This window comes from Clinocottus analis, unplaced genomic scaffold, assembly GCF_023055335.1.
Source record: "Clinocottus analis isolate CAN_PGR_092001 unplaced genomic scaffold, fCliAna1.0.p SCAF_31, whole genome shotgun sequence".
Taxonomy (NCBI): domain Eukaryota; kingdom Metazoa; phylum Chordata; class Actinopteri; order Perciformes; family Cottidae; genus Clinocottus; species Clinocottus analis.
Window position 1 is genome coordinate 2,133,242 of NW_027176054.1, and position 23,004 is coordinate 2,156,245.

The window sequence follows — 23,004 nt, forward strand, 5'->3', positions numbered from 1 at the left end:
TGTTTTTGCCTCCTCCGTGTTCTCTCCTTTCTCCAGTCTTTTCTCTAACAACCTCCATCATAAGCCTCCTCTCCCCCTCCCCCTCCCCCTCCCCCTCTCTCTCTCTCTCTCTCTCTCTCTCTCTCTCTCTCTCTCTCTCTCTCTCTCTCTCTCTCTCTCTCTCTCTCCCTCCCTCCCTCCCTCCCTCCCTCCCTCCCTCCCTCCCTCTCTCTCCCTCCCTCCCTTCACCCCGTCCCCTCTGCAGTCGTGACTGAGCCCTCCTCCGCCCTCCTCCCTTCATTTTTATTCCTCTCCTTTAGCTTCTGACCAGAACACGACTCTGAGTCCTGAGGGAGACCTCGTCCATATGCTGAGGAGAGGAGAGAGGAGAGGAGGAGAGGAGGGAGGAGAGGCGAGGAGGAGAGGGAGGGAGGAGAGGAGGAAAATGTTATGACGGCGCAATGTGGGATAAGAGGGTGAGAAAGATGGATGAAGGCTGGAAGACCAGAGAGGAGAGAGAGAGAGAGGAGAGAGAGAGAGAGAGAGAGAGAGAGAGAGAGAGAGAGAGAGAGAGAGAGAGAGAGAGAGAGAGAGAGAGAGAGAGAGAGAGAGAGAGAGAGAGAGAGAGAGATGAGTCTCTGTGTTTGCTTCCTCCTTGGTGCAGAGTCAAGGTGGGAATTGTAATGAAGTTTATACTCAAACACACACACACACACACACACACACACATCTGTGCATACAGAAAATACACAAACTGAATATTCAGAGCCAAACTGATCATGAATAACCAGCAGGGCATCTGCTCTCTCTCTCTCTCTCTCTCTCTAAGTTCCCAAAAGCCCTCACAAACCGCCATCTTTCTTTCCTTTGCGCTCTCCTCTCTCCTTCTCCTTCTCCTCTCTTCCCTCCTCTTCCTCTCCTCCTCCTCCTCTCCTCCTCCTCCTCCTCCTCTTCCTCCTCCTCTTGAGCACACGCGTGAACAGACGCACGAGAGCAACACACGTAAGCTGCCTTGTGCCTGGTAACGAAAGCCTACTTTATTTTTTAAGAAAGTCATTGATTCAGTGAAGTGATGAGAAGTTATAGAGAAGTGGTAGGAAAGAGAAGAGGAGGAGGAGGAAGAGAAGAGATAAAATGAGTTTGGCTGAAATGTGGAGAAAAAAAAAGTCTCAAGCGAGTAGTTATGAAGTTTGTTCTAGAACTCGTCACGTGACAGAAGGAGAGAGAGAGAGAGAGAGAGAGAGGAGAGAGAGAGAGAGAGAGAGAGAGAGAGAGAGAGAGAGAGAGAGACGCAGGATGGAGAGCGAGAGACTTCTCCTCGTTATAGACACGTTCAGAATTCATTCAGCTCAGACTCTTATTTCATGTTTCTGTTTATTAATAAAAGGTGTTCTGAATCAAAACACACACACACACCTAAGAATACACACTAAAGGCCTTTTGTGTCCGTAACCAGTAAGCTCAGTAAGGTTGGACCAGAGCTCCTCCCATTGGGCCAGAGCTCCTCCCATTGGGCCAGAGCTCCTCCCATTGGCCAGAGCTCCTCCCATTGGACCAGAGCTCCTCTCATTGGACCAGAGCTCCTCTCATTGGACCAGAGCTCCTCCCATTGGACCAGAGCTCCTCCCATTGGACCAGAGCTCCTCCCATTGGACCAGAGCTCCTCCCATTGGACCAGAGCTCCTCCCATTGGACCAGAGCTCAGTCTTGTCTGCAGGCCATTACAGAGCAACTGAAGGAAACAGGTTCAATCCATCTACTCATCCATCCATCATTCCATCCTTCATCCTTCATTCATCCATCCATCCATCATCCATTCATCGATCATCACCCCCTCATCCATCCAGACGTGTTTCTGTTTGTTTGAAGGTTTCACAGCTGAAGTCGACGTAGGAACCAGAATGAATCCCAACACTTGTGATTATTGTGTGTATCTGTTCAGCAAAGTCTTCAGATAAAAAAATGTATATTTGCACAAAATAAAATGGCTTGAAAAAGATGTGATCATAACTATGAACCTCCAGCATGAGGAGTCTGAAAAGGAGTTCCTGGAGAGCTTTTTAAACCGTATCGTTCGGTGCCGTAACAACAACACACAGACTCCTAGTGAAGCTTTGCAGAAAGATGAACACCTGAAGCATCAGAAGCTGCAACAACAAACACAATCCAGGAACGCATCGGCACCTTATGAAGCATATTCAGTCACAGAAAACATATTTCTGTTTAAAAAAAAGGTCTTTTGTGCCACGACGGCGTCTCACAGTCAACACTTTAGAACGACGACAATAGAAACAGAACATTTTAGGTTCTCTTCAACTCAACGTGTCTTCACCCCGTTTATCTCCAGGAAGCCGACGCCCAGCAGAACGACCTTCGTCTCCGTCCTCATCGTCGCCCCTCCGCCACCTCCCAGCCGGTCCTCTACTGGTGGACCTGCTGAGCTCCGTTGGGACCATTAAGAAAACATCGGCTCATTAATTCACTTCATAATTGGCTCGGCGTCTTTTGGGGGATTTGAAACGGCGAGTTTCTCTTTTCGTGGCCTTCGATACGTCAAATGGTTCTGTTTGAAATAAATAAGGATAATAACGTATTCTGAGCAAACTCAAGGATGTAATTTGGGAGCTCGCTCATTGGGGAGCGCCGACTGTTTGTTAGACATAATTGAATTTTCTCGTGGTCCAAAAAGCTGGCGGGAAAAAAAAAAAAAAGCCAAATTGCCGGATTCCTCTGAAGGTTTCACTTGGCTCGCAATTTTTATTTTTTTTGGCACCTGATTGTTTCCCTCGTCACACTGTAAGAAATGTACTGTGAAATTCACCGTTATTAACTGGCAGCCATTGACAAGTAACTCACTGTAAAAAAGAAATCACTGTAAATACTGTAGATTTTACAGACATTTTTTACAGTGCGGAAAATGGGTAGCGATTTATTAGAAGTACACACTATGTAGCATTACTTCATTCGCTTCATTCACTCTTTTCCGTGGAAAGGGGCGGGGCTTATCTCCCTAACAAGTGACCGTTCCCGCCGTCCACCATTGAAATAGCCGCTGGTTCTGCTTTAAACTTGTCGTGGAACATTAAACTCCACCGTGTCGGGTTCACGTCGATCGACTCGTCGACACGCGCTTAGCGTGAACGCAGAAAAAGAGCATCACCTGACCTCTGATTGACAGGTCTGGAGGCGGGCTCCAGACTCTGGCTTTCCACCTCAGCCAATGGGATTCATCGGTCCGCTGACAACACGAGCGAAGAGGCTGAAGAGGCTGAAGAGGCACTAAAGTGCAGTAAGTTGCAGTAAGTTGCAGTAAAGTGCAGTAAGTTGCAGCGGGGAGCTGAACTGTTGCGCGTGAGCGGCGTGATGTGAGACGTGTTGCTCTAAAGGAAGCCGCGTCGAGCTAATTGGCGCTATGGTAATTTGAGCCGAGACCCCGGAGCCTCCCGGCCTCATTATCCAGGTCTCAGTGGGTCTGAACCTGCTGCTCTTCCTCTGCTCTTCCTCTCCCGGAGTCTTCTTCTCTATTCCCTCGTTACTTTACGTGTTTCTCTTCTCCATCTGCCGCCTCTGTGTTTCTGCTGCGCTCGTTTCCTTCTTTGCTCGAAACGTCCTCTGTTCTTTTCTCTCTCTCTATCCTTCTCTCTTTCTCTCTCCTTCTCTCCTTCTCTCTCCTTCTCTCCTTCTCGCGACGCCTCTGAAGGAGTAAAGGAGTGTGTGTCTGGATCGGCCTGTTGCTAGGCAGAAAAGCTGCTGCTAACAGGAAGTGTGTTATATGTTTACTCACAATGTCGATAATCATAATGAATTAAAAATGAAATAAATTAAATACAATAAATTAAATGAATGGAGTAAAATACATGAATTAAATAAGTAAAATAAATACCTAAATAAATTAAATAGGATGCATGGATGGAATAGATTAATACAAATAAATTAAATAAATACATAAATAAATTAAATAGAATGTATAAATAAATTAAATGAACACAATAAATAACAAACATGATCTAAATACAATAAACAAAATTAATACAATAAATATTTTTTTTAAATAAAATAAATACAATAAATAAATAAAATAAATTATGACCAACAATATGAACAATCAGACGATGACAGTCATTTCATTTGAAGTGTGGAGACCCTGAATGTCTCCCTGAAGACAGATCAGCGGCTCCACAGGAAGTCGACCGCCGCCAGACACAGAACCGGTTCACCAGAGAACGCAGATCACCAAACGTCTTGAGAACCAATAAAGGCCTTCAGACTTCACGCAGCCCGACACGACACCATGACCGCTCGCCTGCAGAGGTTCTGGACTGAGAGGGTTCACAGCAGCAGCGACGCGTCTGTGCAGCAGCTGCAGATCTTTTCCCATTTTCCCCTTTTTCGTTTGGGGATGACATTTCAGAGGAAGGGCCTTGAACATATGTTGGTGCTCCGCTGGTTGAAAAGCATCTGGGTCTGGTCCCCCGAGGCCGGGAGGAGGGAAAGGAAGAGGTGGAGCTCAAGGCCCTGAGATGACAGGACTGAGGGGAGAGTGGAGGGGATGAAGAGAGGAAGACGAGGGAGGAAGAGGCGCTGGACTTTGGAGGAGGAGTTAATCTGAAAGCAAGAGCGCGGCACCCTGGGAGGATCATCGACAAGACTCTTTCTGGTGTGTGTGTCTGTGTGTTCCTTACACACACACACAAACACACACACTTCTCTGTCTTTGACTTCCTTTTCCAGCCAGCAGGAAAATGGCGGTGAAGGTTCTCAGGGTGTTATTTCCACGGCGGGGCGGCGCCGATGGGGGTGATTTCAGACCGTGGAGATTGTTCTGCTGGCGCCAGAAAGTTGCAGTCCTTGTGGAGCAATGTACTCTGGACGACGGGCAACGCAACAGAGTCCCCGAGATGTTGACATCCACCAAGAGGAAGAGGAAGTAAGGAGTGCGGAGACAAATCCCAGAGCTTTGACATTTAATCCCATTCAGACGGACGGCCAGAAGCTCTGAAATCTGTAGATTACCATCAGATTTGAATCTTTCCCACGGTCCTTGAACACATCGTTTGTGTATAATGAGAAACCAAAACGTGCTCCAGTAGTCGCAGGAACCCCAAATTGTGTTTTGTCATATTCATTATTTCACTCTACTGCAACCTCACATACTAATAAGGCATCTTCTCTGGAAAGAGTCGGACCTAAAGACTCGGAATATGCAACAAAAATCTGCACGTTAGGGAGGAGTTATTGGAAAAAATACTTATTTTATGGCCAAACATTGTCCAATGTAAGCATGCTGGGTACTGTTAGTCACACTTGTGGACATTGGGAGCGATGGTGGATTCATAGAGTTCAGTGTTTTCCAATGTTGGTCAAATCAAACATCACAGAAAGTTGTTGTCTTTTGTTTCAATGATTTCTGTCGTTGTGTTAACGGACATGTTTGAGTTCTACTTCTTGCCGTCATTGTTCTGTTTCAGGACTTTCAAACATCGCAGAGTAAAAACAAAAGCAGCGTGGATGTGAGGAGGCTGTCGGCGCTGCCGGGAGCGCCGGCGTGAAGACACACAACCTCGTTAAACAACACACAAGTTGCGAGTCAAAGTTTCTCCAACTTCCCCGTCTGCCGCGGAGCCAGAAAGTCAGCGAGCTGGTCCGGCTCCAAGAGATAATCACACACACACACACACACACACACACACAATCCCGTGTTTGTTATGTTGCAGCTGAAAGGCTGTGCCCGGTGAGCCCGGATATCCACAGTCCATATTAGATCTGGATGGCTGATCTTTCTCTCCAATTTACTGGACATCTCTCGTTCTATTCTTCTGTCACTCATCCCTCTCTCCCTCCTTCTCTCCCTCCCTCCCTCCCTCCCTCCCTTTTCCTGCCTCTGCAGACCTTTATTTCCTCCTCCCTTGTTTTCCACATGTCTTTTTCCCCGTGCTTGTTTCCTCCTGGACAGATCAGAGTATGACATCGTGCTTCGCTGCACTCGCTCCATGAAGCTTCAGTCTCTCAAGCTGATGAAAGTAGTGACAGACAACATTTCTATTTAAAAAATAATAACACAAAATGTAGTATCTTCTATTTTATTCATGTATTTCACTGCTTTTGTGAAGATAAGACCTTTTGGTGAACTCATTTCAAGCACCAAAACAGTGAAGAAAGGTATATTTTTTACAAGAGATCTGAAGAATTTTCAAAATCGAGACTCAAATTTTCAGATTTTGGGCAAAATTATCAATTTACACACAATAATGCCTCATTACAGAGAGCTGAGATTATTCTGCAATTTTAGATTTAACACATGAACATGCATCTCACATGCAAGTGTGTTTAAAAGGTGACTTCTATACAACCAGAGGAGTCGCCCCCTGGTGGTCAGGAGAGAGAATGCAGCTGTAACACATGAAGCATAGACTTCTATACAACCAGAGGAGTCGCCCCCTGGTGGTCAGGAGAGAGAATGCAGCTCTAACACATGAAGCATAGACTTCTATACAACCAGAGGAGTCGCCCCCTGGTGGTCAGGAGAGATAATGCAGCTTCAACACATGAAGCATAGACTTCTATACAACCAGAGGAGTCGCCCCTTGTGGTCAGGAGAGAGAATGCAGCTTTAACACATGAAGCATAGACTTCTATACAACCAGAGGAGTCGCCCCCTGGTGGTCAGGAGAGAGAATGCAGCTTTAACACATGAAGCATAGACTTCTATACAACCAGAGGAGTCGCCCCCTGGTGGTCAGGAGAGAGAATGCAGCTTTAACACATGAAGCATAGACTTCTATACAACCAGAGGAGTCGCCCCCTGGTGGTCAGGAGAGAGAATGCAGCTTTAACACATGAAGCATAGACTTCTATACAACCAGAGGAGTCACCCCCTGGTGGTCAGGAGAGAGAATGCAGCTTTAAACATAAGAACCCTCAACGTTGGGAACACATTACTGATCTAAACCTCCACTCACACGAACAGACACACAAAGATGTCGAGCTGAAAGTCACAACAACAACACACTGACTGCACCCACATTAAATATTCATGCATTCACAGTGTGATCTGATACTTTAAATAAAAGCGAGTGTGACATGTAACGGGGGGAAAGGTCACGGGGAAAAGAACCACCGACATGTTGGGGCCTCAGACTCATGATGCGTTGTGTTGCTCTGGTGCGTGGAGATCAACCGGTGGCCATTTTGAGTCCTGACCTTTGGGTTTGCAGCTTATGGAGATACGACTTTGACAAGAAAATTGCCAAGCGACTGAATGACACTTGAATATACAATAATAACACACTAACGCACGGAGAGGCGGACTTGTTTTTTTTGCATTTTTTAACACACATCTGTGGAGCCGAGGATACATTTTTGACAGTTACCTCCAATAAATACAAACATCTTTATTGAGGCAAAGTAGAAGAAATCTGTTTTGACGTTTATTTAACTGACGAATGCGACGAGTTGTTTTTCTGCGGCCGAACGCGTAGCCTTCAAAAAAAGCATTAGCGCTTTTGGCAAATAAGTGCTCTTTCTTTCTCTTCCACTGAGTTTTAATGGTGCTTTGATTTTTTTTCATTTTTTTTTTTCAACTTGACTCAGCAGCCCTCGGCTTCAGCTAATGGGTTCACGGGTGATTGCAGCATGAGCAATTTGTACCACCAGTGACTTGATGGAAGGTTTTCATTTTCCACCAGCAGGAACATGTAGCCGCAGTGTTGGGAAATGCAAATGAGATGAAACCAAACCACAGCCAATGAGATATTAGCTCTTTATCTTTGCCTTCAGCAACCTTTTATGCATTTTAAACATGCATTCTCTCTCCTGACCACCAGGGGGCGACTCCTCTGGTTGTATAGAAGTCTATGCTTCATGTGTTAAAGCTGCATTCTCTCTCCTGACCACCAGGGGGCGACTCCTCTGGTTGTATAGAAGTCTATGCTTCATGTGTTAAAGCTGCATTCTCTCTCCTGACCACCAGGGGGCGACTCCTCTGGTTGTATAGAAGTCTATGCTTCATGTGTTACAGCTGCATTCTCTCTCCTGACCACCAGGGGGCGACTCCTCTGGTTGTATAGAAGTCTATGCTTCATGTGTTAAAGCTGCATTCTCTCTCCTGACCACCAGGGGGCGACTCCTCTGGTTGTATAGAAGTCTACGCTTCATGTGTTACAGCTGCATTCTCTCTCCTGACCACCAGGGGGCGACTCCTCTGGTTGTATAGAAGTCTATATAAGTGACTCTACTTCTCTCTTGATGTATTCCCTCAGTAAACATTGTAAACATGAGTTTATGTCTCAATCTCTAGTTTCTAGTCTTCTTCTATACAGCCTGATGTTCATTTAGTACATTATGGTCTGTTGGAGTCAAACAGACCATAATAAGCGGACGCTTTAGGGGCGGGAAATAGTTTTCAATTGACGTACTATTGGTTTCGTACTTCAAACTATTTCTTGGCGCAGTAAATAGTTTGTGACATTTCAGACTCGACTTCACTTTAATTAATTTAAAGAATCACTAAGAATAAAGTCGTTAAATCAGAGAAACCGAAGAAACGTCTGCGCATAAAAAAGCCTGGACCCCAGAATTATATTTTTTCTTGCATTAATTCTTGGTGACACTCTCATGTCTGTACATCAGTTAGACGACAACAACAACATGATAGAGCACAAGTACATCACGTTATCTATCAAACTAATTTGCTCTACGTGGGTAATAATGAAGCTAATAGGACATGCAGGGCTCTTCACTCATCTCCAGTTAGCATACGCTGTTCATTAAATACAATGAGTCATTTTCTAATAAAGGTGCAACGCGCGACTCACCATCACCTGACGCATGAACTCAGATGTGAGGCTTCCTGTGGCTCCGTGTGCGAACACGCTCAGGAAGCCGCTGGTGTGACTGGGACGACTGGGAAAAAGTCACTTTAGGAACCCGGAGACCAGTTCACTGATACGTTAAACCCTCTGACCGAGGCCATGTACCTGGATTCTGCATCATTTGTTATTTGTTTTAAGAACAACTCCTCTGGTTGTATAGAAGTCTATGCTTCATGTGTTAAAGCTGCATTCTCTCTCCTGACCACCAGGGGGCGACTCCTCTGGTTGTATAGAAGTCTATGCTTCATGTGTTAAAGCTGCATTCTCTCTCCTGACCACCAGGGGGCGACTCCTCTGGTTGTATAGAAGTCTATGTGAAAATGACTTCTCACTTGATTTATTCTTTTAGTAAAGCATTTTTTTTACGTTTTCTATTCCTTTTCTTTAATTTATTGATGTATTATTACTTTAATGTACTCCATGTGTTCCAATTTGTAAAAGTATAGCGATATCAGCGTTTTACCCAATTATTTTCCGCTCTAATCAATAATTCCTGTTGCATGATCTTATCTTAAATACGCTGCAGATATCCTCGTTTCTTTTCTTTTTCACCGACATGTTCGCACACATATTTCCTTTCCACTTGCATCTTCTGTCTTCTGCTCCCGCCACCTGTTTTTTTTCCACCACCCTCCTCCTCCTCCTCCTCCTCCTCCTCCTCCTCCTCCTCCTCCTCCTCCTCCTCCTCCTCCTCCTCCTCCTCCTCCTCCTCCTCCTCCTCCTCCTCCTCCTCCTCCTCCTCCTCCTCCTCCTCCTCCTCCTCCTCCTCCTCAACCTCTCGGCAGATTGAGTAGTTAAAATATCTGCTCACCAGATGTTGAACTTCTAGCTAATTGTGCTCCAAACAAGAGAAAATATCCAAAGCTGTAAACACGCCGTGAGGATGAAATGTATCCCTCGCGCTCGGCCGGGCACGCCGCTTAATAACACGCGATTTCCTTTTTTTTTCATGCATCGACCTCTGGCTAGTGCATCAATTATGTGGACACGTGCACGCACACGCACGTGTCCTGGTGGGTGTGCGGAGTAACCGACCGTCTCCCGTCTCGTCTCCGCCGCTGTGCCGAACGCCTCCGGCTCTTTTCTGAATGATTCTGCTGAGGGGGCGAGTGCGATTTGTCTTTCTTTTTCTTTTTTACAGATGCAACATTTCTTTCGCCCTGAAGGGGTTTTCAGGAGCGACGACACTCCGTCTCACAAGGACGCGCGACGGCAATCTCCTTCCTCCCCTCGGCGAGCCGCCGAGGGGAGGAAGGAGATTGCCGTCGCGCGTCCTTGTGTATATAAATATTTATATACGTACCGGAGTCCCCCACTACAGTTTACCGCCTTTATATTGAACACGAGGTATGATATAAGACACGAGGGGAAAAGACGAGGAGGGAGGCGGTGGAGTGATTAGTAGCTCAGATATGAGTTATAAGCTTTCTCTGAAATGAGATAGGGATGGAACCGGAGGAGAGAAAGAGGGTGAAACAGATTGAGAGCACTCGGGGTGGATCATTATGCTGATGTGAATTAATGCCCAGAGCTGGATGAATGAATCACCGGCCAGTCAAAGAGAGGAGGGAAGGGAACGAGGGAAAACCAGAAGAAACGAAGGGAGGGAGAACATGAGGGAGATGAAGTGAGACAAGGGGAGGTGAGAAAATGAAGAGATGCTGAGAACGAAAGTGAGATGAAAACCAATAGCGTCAATGGGGACGTTAGAAACTAATCCTCTCCCCTAGAGGCGGGAAACTCAGCGATTGTTACATAAAACTGTAAATCAGAGCTTGTTTCATGAAAAGAAAACCCAAAAAACTGCTGTATCTGGATGTATTGAACACCATAAGAAATATACAAGTGACATATATGGTTTGGTACATCAGAACATTCAAATAGCCCCATTGGACCCAATGGACCCAGTGGACCCAATGGACCTAGTAGACCCATTGGACCCAATGGACCCAGTGGCCCCATTGGACCCAATGGACCTAGTGGACCCATTGGACCCAATGGACCTAGTGGACCCATTGGACCCAGTGGACCCAATGGCCCCATTAGACCCAATGGACCCATTGGACCCAATGGCCCCAATGGACCCAATGGCCCCATTGGACCCAGTCGCCCCATTGGACCCAGTGGACCCAGTGGCCCCGTGTTCATTTCTTTCTGTGTGTCATCTTCATTTCCTCTGAACCAGAAACATGTTGACTGATATTTACACATCTGAACAACATCTCACATGTGTTCCTTTTATTATAACACAACATTATTCAAACAGCCCTCGTGGCTGCAGAGACACACACTTTGTAGTTTGGGGATGATTTCAGAGGCATGAGCCTAAAAATAGGCTGGTTTTAGGGAATTAAAGCCGAATCAGCAGAAATCCCCGAAACAGGTTTTTGTGAGCGAGCTCTCGTGGACTCCTCGTGTGCCAGATGATGTTTCCTTGTTGGGGAAGAGCAGCCTTCTGTTACCGGCTATGTTTGATCGGTATCATTGCGTCATCCCCCCAACAGACACGCTGGTGATACAACGGATTGTTTCTTTGCCGCTGATCCTCTTTGCCGATCATTGAGGATCCCTTCGAACAGATTCAGATCACTGCTTGTCTGCAAGGATACAGACTATATTTGCAGGCACGCCATCACAGATAGTGTGTCATTTATATGAATGTGTTGTGGTTCATGGAATCTGACACATTATCCAAAATGCCATCAGACATAAATGGAAAAAAAATGTCATTTTGACTTTCACTTTTGCCAATTCTTTACCAGACTGGAGGGTCGGCCCCATAGCGGGGGGATCACAGAGCCCGACACCGACCTCTGGACGGGAAAGAAAATGCACAAAGAGAAGGCGGAGATATCTCTGGAATGCACCTGAGACAAAAACCCAGACAGGTAGAGGAATGGAAGAGAATGACGGAAGGGAGTCGGAGCGTCTGGGACGCGGCGAAAGGTCATCTGTGTGACAAAGTGAGGCAAATGAAAAGAGACAATGCAAAGTGGTGAAGGGGGAAAGGAGTCAGGAGATCGAGGGCGGCGGGAATGAAAGGGGAAAGGACGGATTAGCGGAGACGGCTCTGTTGAGCAGTTGTGACGCCGGCGTTGGCGCCGAAGACATTTGGACGCTTCTGACGAGACGACGCGAGGAAGCGACGCACGCCGAAGGTGGAGAGGAATAAAACATAAAGAAGGGGGAATGGGTGAAAAGGTTGACGCATGGCAAGAGAAAGATACAACACGCGTTAGAGGAAGTGACCCAGGAGTTGACCCATTCGGCCATATGAATGCTTCCCTGTACCCTTTCTTCAAGTCGTCGTATGAACCCCAAATGAGTTCTAATACTTGTGTCATAACTATAAACAGTTAGCACCATCTGAGCGGGATTTGATCAATATTCCCCCAAAAAGGTCGTCTCGAGCCGCCCCCGGGTTTTTCCAGAGGCTTCAAGGCCCAAACAACAACCTACAGAGCTGAAGGACTCCTCTTTGTAAAGATCATGACCTAAAGAATCTAAATATGACAGATTAAAATCACAATGAAACAACGTTACAAAGGAAATTCAGTCAAAAAACTGTCGTTTGGTTCAAAAATGTAAAAGTTAGAACCTTTGTGGCTAAACGTGGTGGGTTTGTTGCATGCTGGGTATCAAAGTGTGCAAACATTTCATCTTAAGGGTTTTTACAGGTATTAATATCCTACATTGAATAATTCTTATTACTTCATTAGACTCCTAGAAGCTCGTAGGGTCACATAAAGAGTCTTTTATTGAAATCTATTAAGGATCTAGTGAAACGTTACGACGAGTCTCCGGGGTTTATGTAATTACATAAACTTAATAAGTTTAATATTTTCTGAGCCGATAGAACTCTTCCCACAATGCTTTGCTGTATTCCAGCAATTTAAATGAAGTTAATCAGCGTTGTGGTTTCCGGAGATGAGAAGGGAGGAGAGATAAAGAATAAGACGTTGAAGATTGTTCTGGATATGACAACTCTCCGGTCTGTTGGGAAAAGAAAAGTTGTTTCACTTAGACAGTCAGAAAAGTGGCAGAGCCTCCAACGAGAGATCTCCCACAAGGGAGGCTGGAAGAGGACCGAGTGCCATGAAGTGACAGTCGAGACACAGGGAACGGTTACACTTGAGAAGCGAGACGAAGAAAAGAAGAGTTAACTTTGTTAGAAGTTCGGGAGGTGAGGTCTGCTGGAAGGATGGCTGCGTTTTAACCTGTTGAGTCCACGTGGCTCTCAACATGGAGACGTCCCTCTCGGACTCGGGTGGTTGTCACTCGGCCGCATCTCTGCTCTCCTGCGGACGTCGCGGCGCCGTTAGCTCCGCGGCGTTAGCTCCGCGGCGTTAGCTCCGCGGCGTTAGCTCCGCGGCGTTAGCTCCGCGGCGTTAGCTCCGCGGCGCCAGAGCGAGAGCTTTGGCACAATTGCAGCCGAGTGTGTGAAGCCGTGCAGATAAGAGCCGGCGCCTCCGAGGCCGACGGCCCTGGTTCTCCGCCCGGGAAGACCGCGGAGTGCCAAAAGCCGGGGGAGGGCTGGAGTGAGTCACTGCCCCAACAGAGCCCGGGAGTTCAAGTCCCTCGCCGTCAGCGACGCGGGCTGGGAAAGGGAAGATCTTCATTTACAGGTCCGTCTATGTTCCGACGCTCGGCCCCGACAGGAGCCCCTCGAGTCGGGCGGCCGGGCTCCGGTTGGAGAGCGGCCGAGGAGCTCGGGCATCCGGAGACGTTCCACCTCTTTGGGTGGAGAAGCATCCGGCTGAGGCAACTTTGGGGCAACAGGGTTTCAGGAAGCTGAAGCTTCTCTCTCTCTCCGGTATTTCACATTCTGCTGTTGAAGTGTGTGTTCAGTCACGCTCCTCTTCCTCCCCGATAAGGTTGTTTGTTTTATTTTTGCAACTTCATCCTTGTTTAATTGCGTTTGTTCGGTGCGCTTGTTCAGCTCGTGACATCGTGTTTCCAGCATTAGCTTGTTGCTCCTGTAAATTGGGCAATTAGAGATGAAGCTTTTTTTATCTTCTCCTTCATGTCTAGTCTGCAGCGTGAAGGTTATTTCCTTTTGTTTCTTTCTCATCAATCTCACTCTAACTCGCCCCTGTTTTCACTAAAAAATACTTTGTTGGGTATCGCTGTCTTCTCCTTTTCTGGCATTTCATTACAAGTGTTTTCTGTGCTTCTCTACGTCTGTCCGTCTATCTCTCGCGAAACCCTTTAAAAAAATACACCAGCACCTGTACGTCCCTCCTGGCAGCGGCTACAGAATCCAAGAGGATTCAATCATGGCCGCGCTAATCAGGTTAGCATGGCTAACGCACACGGCTCCCTCTGCCTCCACATGGAGGCAGGAGGGCGTCCAGGATGTGTGGATCGATTGCCGGGTGGCTGAACTGCAGCTCGCCGCGAGGGGCCGGAAGAGAGAGTCCCAGTTGAAAGAGGACACACACATGTAGACACACACATAGACACACGCTGCAGAGACGGTGTGTGCGTGTCTGTGTGTGTGCGAGACGGATGCGTGGGAGCGCTTGGCCGACTTCCACAGCCTCTCCCTGCCTTCAAAGAGCCGGGTGGAGCCTGGCACTCCAGACCGGCAGGATGGAGAGAGGACCAGTGGGGGATTGGATGGATTGAGGGATGAAGAGGTGATGAAACAGATTAGAGTGTGACCTCCTGTGGGGGGGTGGGGGGGGTATTGTTGAGCATGCCTCGACCAATCCTGGACCCCGAAATACTCTGGACGCCGTTTTTCACAAAGCGAGTGAACAAACACAATGTTTCCTCATTCAAGCACACGACTTTTATTCAGCAGATAAAACTTTACTCTGATCTGAAGAACAAAAGAAGCAGCTGATAGTACATGCAGGACTCCAACTACACACACACACACACACACACACACAGACACACATATACAGACACATACACACACAAAGACGTACAGACACACAAACGTACAGACACAAACACACACACACACACACAGACACAAACACACACGTACAGACACATACACACATGTACACACACACACAGACGCAAACACACATGCATGCACCCACACACACACACACACACACAAACACACACACACATATACAGACACTTACACACATGTACACACACACACAAACACACACGTACAGACGCAAACACACACACACACACACACACACACACGCAAACACACATGCATGCACCCACACACACATACACGCCGCATACACGGACACACAGACATACACACATGCATACACACACACACACACACACATACAGACATACACATACATACACACATGCATACACACATTCACTCATTTACAAACACACAGCTAAACGCACACACAAACACACACACACACACAGTCAAACACACACACGCAGCAGTGAACCAACACAGGCAGTGTGGTTGTGTAATCTTGTGTGTCTGCGTTGTGCGGAAGCGTTTTTCTCTCCAGTGGATTCGACTCGTCTCCACTTTGATTGATTTCTTATTCAAATCAGCTGATCTGTTCGTACGTCAGCGAGCTGAAGACGCATCACGCAGAAAGGTCGAGGACTTCCCTTCAACCTGAAGATGAATCACTCAGGGTCTCCTTCAGTGACGCATCACACACACGCACACACACACACACACACACACACACACACACACACACACACACACACACACGCACACATGCATACTTTCCTTCAATACCAAGAGGGGACCGGCAGGTCGCTGCTACCATGTGAGGACTTCAGTTTCTGGTTTGTTGAAGACAAATAAAGTGACAGAAAATGTGCTATTTTTCATAATATTACTTAAAATGTGTGTGTGTGTGTGCTTTACATCTTTGAAATAAAGTGATTTGTTTAAAGAGAAAAAAACACTGTGATAGGAATATGAGGAAAATAATCACAGCCGCTTTCTATGAGTACAATTTCCCGGAATTAAAAGGATGCAAAACCTCCAAATCAGAAGAAACTTGGCTGAAGTACATCATGCAAAAGTATTGTAGAAAAATATTATTTTTAAACATTCTTCGAATGTAGATTCTAAAGATTGACATAAAACACACAAACACACTTTCACCACCAAAACCTACCAGCAAGGCTACAGTCACAATGCATCCAGTTACTTTCTCTCTCTCACACACACACACACACACACACACACACACACACACACACACACACACACACACACACACACACACACACACACACAGATGAATAGTAACGCGTTGAGCGCCGCTCAAGGTGAACCGCCAGTAAACTGACCTCCGCCTCCGGCAGGATGAAGCATTTAATGAAGATCACGTCGGGGTCGCCCCAACACGCTGAATACTAACGAGATGGAGCCCGGTACCTGCAGGGCCCGCGTGCCAGTGACTGTTAATACAGTTCACAAAGATGTTAATGAGACTGTAAATCTCGGCCTTTCATCAGGATGAAGACTGAAATTATGAGGATACATGTTGGGAGAAAATTGATATGATGCATTAAAACACCCAAAGGCCTTTAGATGTGCTAGCAAGAGGTCTCCTCGAGTCCTTTAGCTTGTCGCTATCAACTTCAGAGTTCACATCCACCAAACTGAATTAACTATACTACTTTAAAATCACACACTTTTACCAAACCCTATGTCAGTGCATGTTTTTCCACTCAAACGGGTCGTAAGGTAACCAGGGCTGATGTGGTGTCAGTCACTGTGAAGTCCACAGTAATTAAAGAAAATGGTACCAACACAAAAAAAGTAGAGAAAGAGTAACTGGGCCTTGCTGCCCTTCATACTGTAAATGAGCTTCAACTACCACCAAGTCTCTGAAGACGCTGATCATTTCATCTCTCGGCTAAAAAGGCCTCGTGCAAAATGTGCACCCTTTGATAAAACTGCTGTATCATAACTGGTATTTTAATGATATCAAGAAAATGATGACAATACACAAAATCAATCATTTAACCTCATATCCTACTGGTGGAAGCCTTAACATCCAGGAAAAATGACCAAGTTGACAACGTCTGCAGGCAAAATGCTTCGCCTCTGTTACCCAGAAACCATTTCCTCGTCAGATAAAAGACAGACCGTCCATTCCAGCTCTCCTATCTAGAAAATGGATCTCCTATCCATCAAGTCCCACATAACAAGGTGTCTGTGGTCCAGCCCTTTAGAGCACAGTAGCCATCATTCCTAAGAGGAAACCATCGCGTAGCTCGGTGTGCTAGCTTATATTCCAATCGTGAATAAAGTTATTTTCCACATCAACACAAAAAAGGAAAAAACAAAACCGACAAAGCTCAAGATTTATGAAAGAAACCGACCATACTGCCGATGCTTATTGCATAAACCATGAACATGTTGTGCTTACTGGGAGACAATATGAAGCAGACGATCCGCATCAAAAGATTAACAAAGAGACTTTCAAAAAAAACCTGTTGGCGCGGGGGAACATTTATCATTCAAAATAATTAAGCCACTTCCTGTAGCGCGTGCCGGGCTCAGCTGCTGGTTCGATGGGGTTTAGAGTCTTATCGCACGGCTGCTGGCTGCCGCCGGGCTCCTCAACAGGAAGTGAGACGCGTCGCGGGGGTTTTTGAGGCGACTTGAAACGCATCTCAGGAGCCGCACGGCGCCGAGCTCTGGATCGATTAACTCCGACTCGCGATGGGACGAACCCGAGAGAAATCTGGAAGCGTTGAGTCTTTGTCGTAGTTCAGAGACAACGAATACGAGAATATAAAGGAGACTGGAAGGTTTTAGCAGAAGGTATCTGAGAAAGAAGGACAAAAAACAACGAGACAAAGACCCCCACAAAGCTGAATATTATCTAAAAATCCCTCATATAAGATGTTCAAACCAAACGAAGCTTCATACTTCTTTTGTACCTGTTTTCTCTACTGAATCAGTCGGACGCATCCTTCAAACACACTGTGGACGCTTCTGTCGGGTCAATCGGCCAAGATGAGCATTAAAGGGTGCGTGAAGGGTTTGATGGAGTGGAAACTGTTGGTCGTCGTGTTCGGATGAATGCAATGCTTTTAGGCTTCAAAGTGTTTGTTGTGACTTCATCTCGTCTTTGAGTTCGGCGCTGATCAGTAACTCCGAGCAGAAAGCGAAGGAGGCAACTCACAGACAGATGTATTCATGAGGGTTAAAAAACAACAGCAGAACGAGGACATGGCCCCCGCAGTCTGCATTGACGGACACTTTCAGTCCTGCAGCTTCCGACGTGATTCAAAAAGTGGGACAGAATCAAAAGGGGACGATCAACCGAAAACCAAAAATAAAAACTACGGTATTTATGGGGCGGCTGCAAAAAAGAAAACCCGACGCTGTAGTTTTTTCCTCTAAATGTCAGCAAAATGTCATCCTCGTGCATCACGGCGGCACGAAAACTTCAACTCCACCTCGACGGCGAGCCGAAGCCGCCGATCCGTCTCCACCGGAGTGACAGCGCCGGGGAAATGTACATGGAGTCTCAGGACGGTGGAGTCTTCCGCTGCTTTTTTGTTTTCCTTCTCTCTCTCTCTCCGTCACCACAGTCCAGCACGCCGACCCAGAAGGAAACCTCGTCGCAGTCATGCATATGGATCAGCACCTGCTGCTATGGCAACAGAGACCCCCGCTCTGCCCGGCCAGGCCGAGTTTGGCTTAAAATGGATCAGAACCATTTAACCCCTCGAACACTGATGTTGGACATAGTCACACCGTCAATACCGTCGAGTTTATTTCACCGGATATAATGTACCTGATAAAATATACTTCTCATCAAAATATATTAATACAACAATACAAGGCAAGTTATTTCATTTCACTGTATGGACCCTGAAAAAAAGACTCAAAATCTGATAAAAAAAATTAGGGAATCGTCAATAAAACATGATTACAAATATAAATAATGGAGCTATGAACTTGTTCTTTGGTCCACATGTTGCTGGAACATGTGAGTCTTGTTCTGTGAAGGAAACGTCTCCTTCAATGTGTAAAGAATCACACGAACACGAGCCTTTTGAAAAGAGCAGGGTTTGAAGAGAGACACGCCCACCTCCAATAAGACACGCCCACCTCCAATAAGACACGCCCACCTTCAATAAGACACACCCACCTTCAATAAGACAGCTCACCACTTAATAAGACACGGCCACTTTCAACAAGACACGCCCATATTCAATAAGATATGCCTGCCTCCAATAAGACACGCCTACCTCCAATAAGACACGCCTACCTCCAATAAGACACGCCTACCTCCAATAAGACACGCCTACCTCCAATAAGACACGCCTACCTCCAATAAGACACGCCTCCCTTCAATGATGTCAGTGAGCAGCATGAAGCTATTCACAGACTTACGCAACTCAGACAAAAGCAACACAATGAGAAAAGTGTTCTTTAAGAAGGAAACAATAAGAACCGTCACATGCCACATGCGGTTCACACTGCGGCGCCATCGAGGGCTTCTGCTGGGAGGAGCTGCAGAGGGCGAGCCGGCAGCTATCGGCTGTCAGAGCTCAGCGCCAAGTGGACTCAGCAGAACTCACAGGGCCCGGCAGCAGCGAGCAGGACTCCACGTGACAGCCGAGCCACACCAGCATGCACAGAGGCACTCACCTCTACCTCAGTGCACGAGCTGAACTCCAGAGAGAGGAAGGGGGCGGGACTTCCTGTCCGTCGGAGGACAGGCTGGATGGTCCGCACGTTGAGTACGAACACCTCTTCAGATGCATCGACAGCGGCTCCCGGTAAATACAGAGTCTTCCTCTCGTGACCGGAGCCGATTTCTTCTTCTTGTCCACTCGAGCAGCCAAACAGATGTTGAACCAGCGGACGGTTGTTTCCCCCAACGGGCCAGGAAGAGAAATCTCACATGTAGAGCTGGAGGAGAAGAGAGAGAGAGGAGGAGGCGTCAATACGACTTTGAATTACACTTGATTCAGAGAGAGAGAGAGAGAGAGAGAGAGAGAGAGAGAGAGAGAGAGAGAGAGAGAGAGAGAGAGATCAAATCAAGGCGAGGTGTAAATTAGCCAGACAGCTTTGATTAGGTTCAACTGCCACGTGCCCTTTTCCTGATTAAAAAATCATGTTTGTTCAAACACTATTAAATGTTTATGAGCATGTTTTCTTCCCACATTATACCTGATTGTGTCTGATGGTGTATGAATGTCCCAAGTCTAATAAACTGATGCTCTCAACCCGAGAACACCGACGTTACAGAGAGTTAGACCGACGTCTCATCCGGTGTAATGTACCTGATAAAATATACTTCTACAACAATACAAGCCAAGTTGAGGTACTTTTATTTTACCCTAGAGAACTTCTCATGAAACCATAAACAGGAATCATGGGGGATCCTGAAAAAAAGACTCAAAATGAAGACTTCCCACACTAAATTGTTTTTTCCACCAACAATATAAACAGTTATGAGATTCAGGTTGCCAAACGTTCTTGTAACCGTACCAAATCAGGAAAGGACTGAATCCAAATCTGTGCTTTTCACAGTTATGCAGCGATTTGCACGGGGGAAAAAAATAATAATCAGCAGTGTTGGCAACGGCCACTTTGGCTGAAACTGCGATTGAAGAGAGTTTAGAGTCATAAAACAAAGCTCGCTAATGGAGGAAACTCTGCAGTCTGTCAGCTGGAGACGGGGAGCCGGTTCCCATCTCTTCTGGCTGCATAACAGATGTTTAGTCGGCTCTTCCAACCCCATTATGTTGCATCCCCAACGAATAGCCATCATAATTCTTGTGGTTGCTCGAAGAAAAATTATTGCACCGCAGAGAAAAGGGGGAGGAAGGAGGAAGAGGAGGGGGGGGGGGGCAGACTGAGAGATTGATACATGAAACTGTAAATCATAGCTTGTTTTATGAAAGAAAAGCCCGAAACTGCTGTATTTGGATGTTTTGAACACCATCAGTGATATACTACTGAATATATGGTTTGGTACATGAGAACATTAAAATAGCATTCAAATAGCCGTAACGGCCCCAATGGCCCCAATGGACCCAATGAGTCCTATGGGGCCATTGGGTCCATTGGGGCCATTGGGTCCTCGCCTGAATGTTCTCTGTTCTAAACCCTTTCTAACTTTGTTCTGCTTCATTTTATCAAAGTCAACCTTTACAGAGAGAAAGTTCACGTGTTGAATGTTCACGTGTTGAATGTTCACGTGTTGAATGTTCACGTGTTGAATGTTCACGTGTTGAATGTTCACGTGTTGAATGTTCACGTGTTGAATGTTCACGTGGTGAATGTTCACGTGGTGAATGTTCACATGTGCTATAATTTGGGTTAGAGTTGAACTTTACAGCTGCAGTTTTGTACTTTTTTTTTTAACAGAAAAAAGTTTTTTTCCGTAAAATCAGGATTATGTTTTTTACAGTGTATTCCACCTGTTAGCTCCTGAGGACCATGCGTCTCAATGACTCGATGACTCGATGTCCGGTACCGGCTCATTTGACACAAACACACCTCACGCTAACATCTGCTGCGCAAACACAACATAGAAGCACTTTGTGTGACCTCGGGGTCGGCGGCAAATCGTTTCTTTTTGGCGTGAAAGGGGCGGAGCGACTGCAGCTTTTGAAAGATCTGAAGCAGCATCAAAAGGAGGACGGAGCCAAATATCAGTTTTCCTCAATCTGGGGTGTAGATCTGGTCTTTAAGGAAAGGTTAGAGGAGATGAGGAGAGGAGAAAAGGAAGCTGAGAGGCCGGGATCAGCTGGCAGACGGAGAGAAGAATAAAAGTGAAATGTCAGAGACGGAGGTTACGGTCTGTAACCGCACCAAGATGGCCGCCTCGAGGACGCGTTCGCAGGTCGTGAAACAATCACAAAACACAAGCTTGACACCAGTTGTCCACTTTTATTGTGTCGCTCGACACGACTTCTTTTTCAGGACGTTCTGCTCCAAAAGGTTTTATGTTTTACCGTTTATGTTTCTATGTCATTCATGTCGTATCTTATGTTGCACACACAAAGTGACAACAACACACTCAAGATCGAGTGGCTCCAAGACCAGGAGGAAGAGGAGGAGGAAGAGGAGGAGGAAGAAGAGGAGAGGAAGTGTTGAAGTGGAGTGAGGGAGAAAGAAGAAAGGGACTTTATTTATATTTGATATTTCTAGGAATCAAACCTCAATAAAAGAATCTGTGCTGACAGATTTATTTTGATAATCACTGATCGCCAAAATAAAAGACTAACTGCTGATTTAATTGCGTCGCTGTCATAACACGACTCTTTGTTTTTATTACTCGCACAACGATGCACGACCAGAAAACGATCGCCTCGTCCTTCACTTCTGAATCTAATGCAGAGTTAAATTAAAGATGAATTATACTCAATAAGGCTTCTTATCATCTTAATATCTGTCTTAACCCCGACACCACGCTGCATCAGCACGTTTAAATACACTCTTTTATTCTGAAAATCCTTCCAGCGGAAGACAACTGAAAGATGCAGATGTCGCGGCTCGTTATCAGTAAAGTTTTACTAGCTTGTTAATAAAATCACTTTACAAAGTCATATTTCAATAAAAGACACATTTATGTAACCCGACGAGCTCGTAGGAGTCTAATAAAGTATGAGAGAGTATTATTATTATTATTGTGTGACGTATATTAGTACCTGGAAAATCAAGGAACATTTCACAGAACGCGTCACACGTCTTAAGCAGAACTGTATGCAAATTTAAATACCCAGCATGCCTCAATCCGAGCATGTTCAGGCATGAAGGTTATAAGTTTTACGACAGCGTTCTTTGAGTAAATCTCCTCGGTGACAGACCAAAGTTGTGTTTTATTCTGAGTCTTGAGGTGCTTATCTTCACGCTGAACGACCTGCAGAGCGTCTGAACGCTCTGCAGGTCGTTCAGGCCTTCAACCGCGCAGCCTGAACATTTCTGGAGTGGCTCGAATCTGTTTCATATTGTGCTTATTTTCATCATAGCTATGATCAAAATATGTTATAAAAGGTTGTTTTTTAATTAATTTTTTTTTCGCAGATAAATTCTGTAAAACATACATATATATAACTCATTTGGGGCTCATACGACTACTCGAGCGTTCCTCCATCAGCGCTGATGGAGCATCAAGCTAACGGCCCCCGCGGCGCGTCTGTGCGTTATGAAGCCGAAGATGATTGCGTTTTGGGAAACGTGGGAATAATTATCAGACACGTG

At 46.1% G+C, this 23,004-nt stretch overlaps 1 protein-coding gene across 1 annotated transcript in view; it reads right to left on the reverse strand.

The window, feature by feature from the left end:
• LOC137798784 (protein phosphatase 1 regulatory subunit 29-like) overlaps positions 1-23,004 on the reverse strand; it is a 108,595-nt gene that overhangs the window by 51,051 nt on the left and 34,540 nt on the right. Inside the window, exon 2 of the mRNA XM_068595733.1 lies at positions 19,438-19,701. The gene's annotated coding sequence lies outside the window, so the exon portion shown is untranslated. The remainder of the gene's footprint in view (positions 1-19,437; positions 19,702-23,004) is intronic.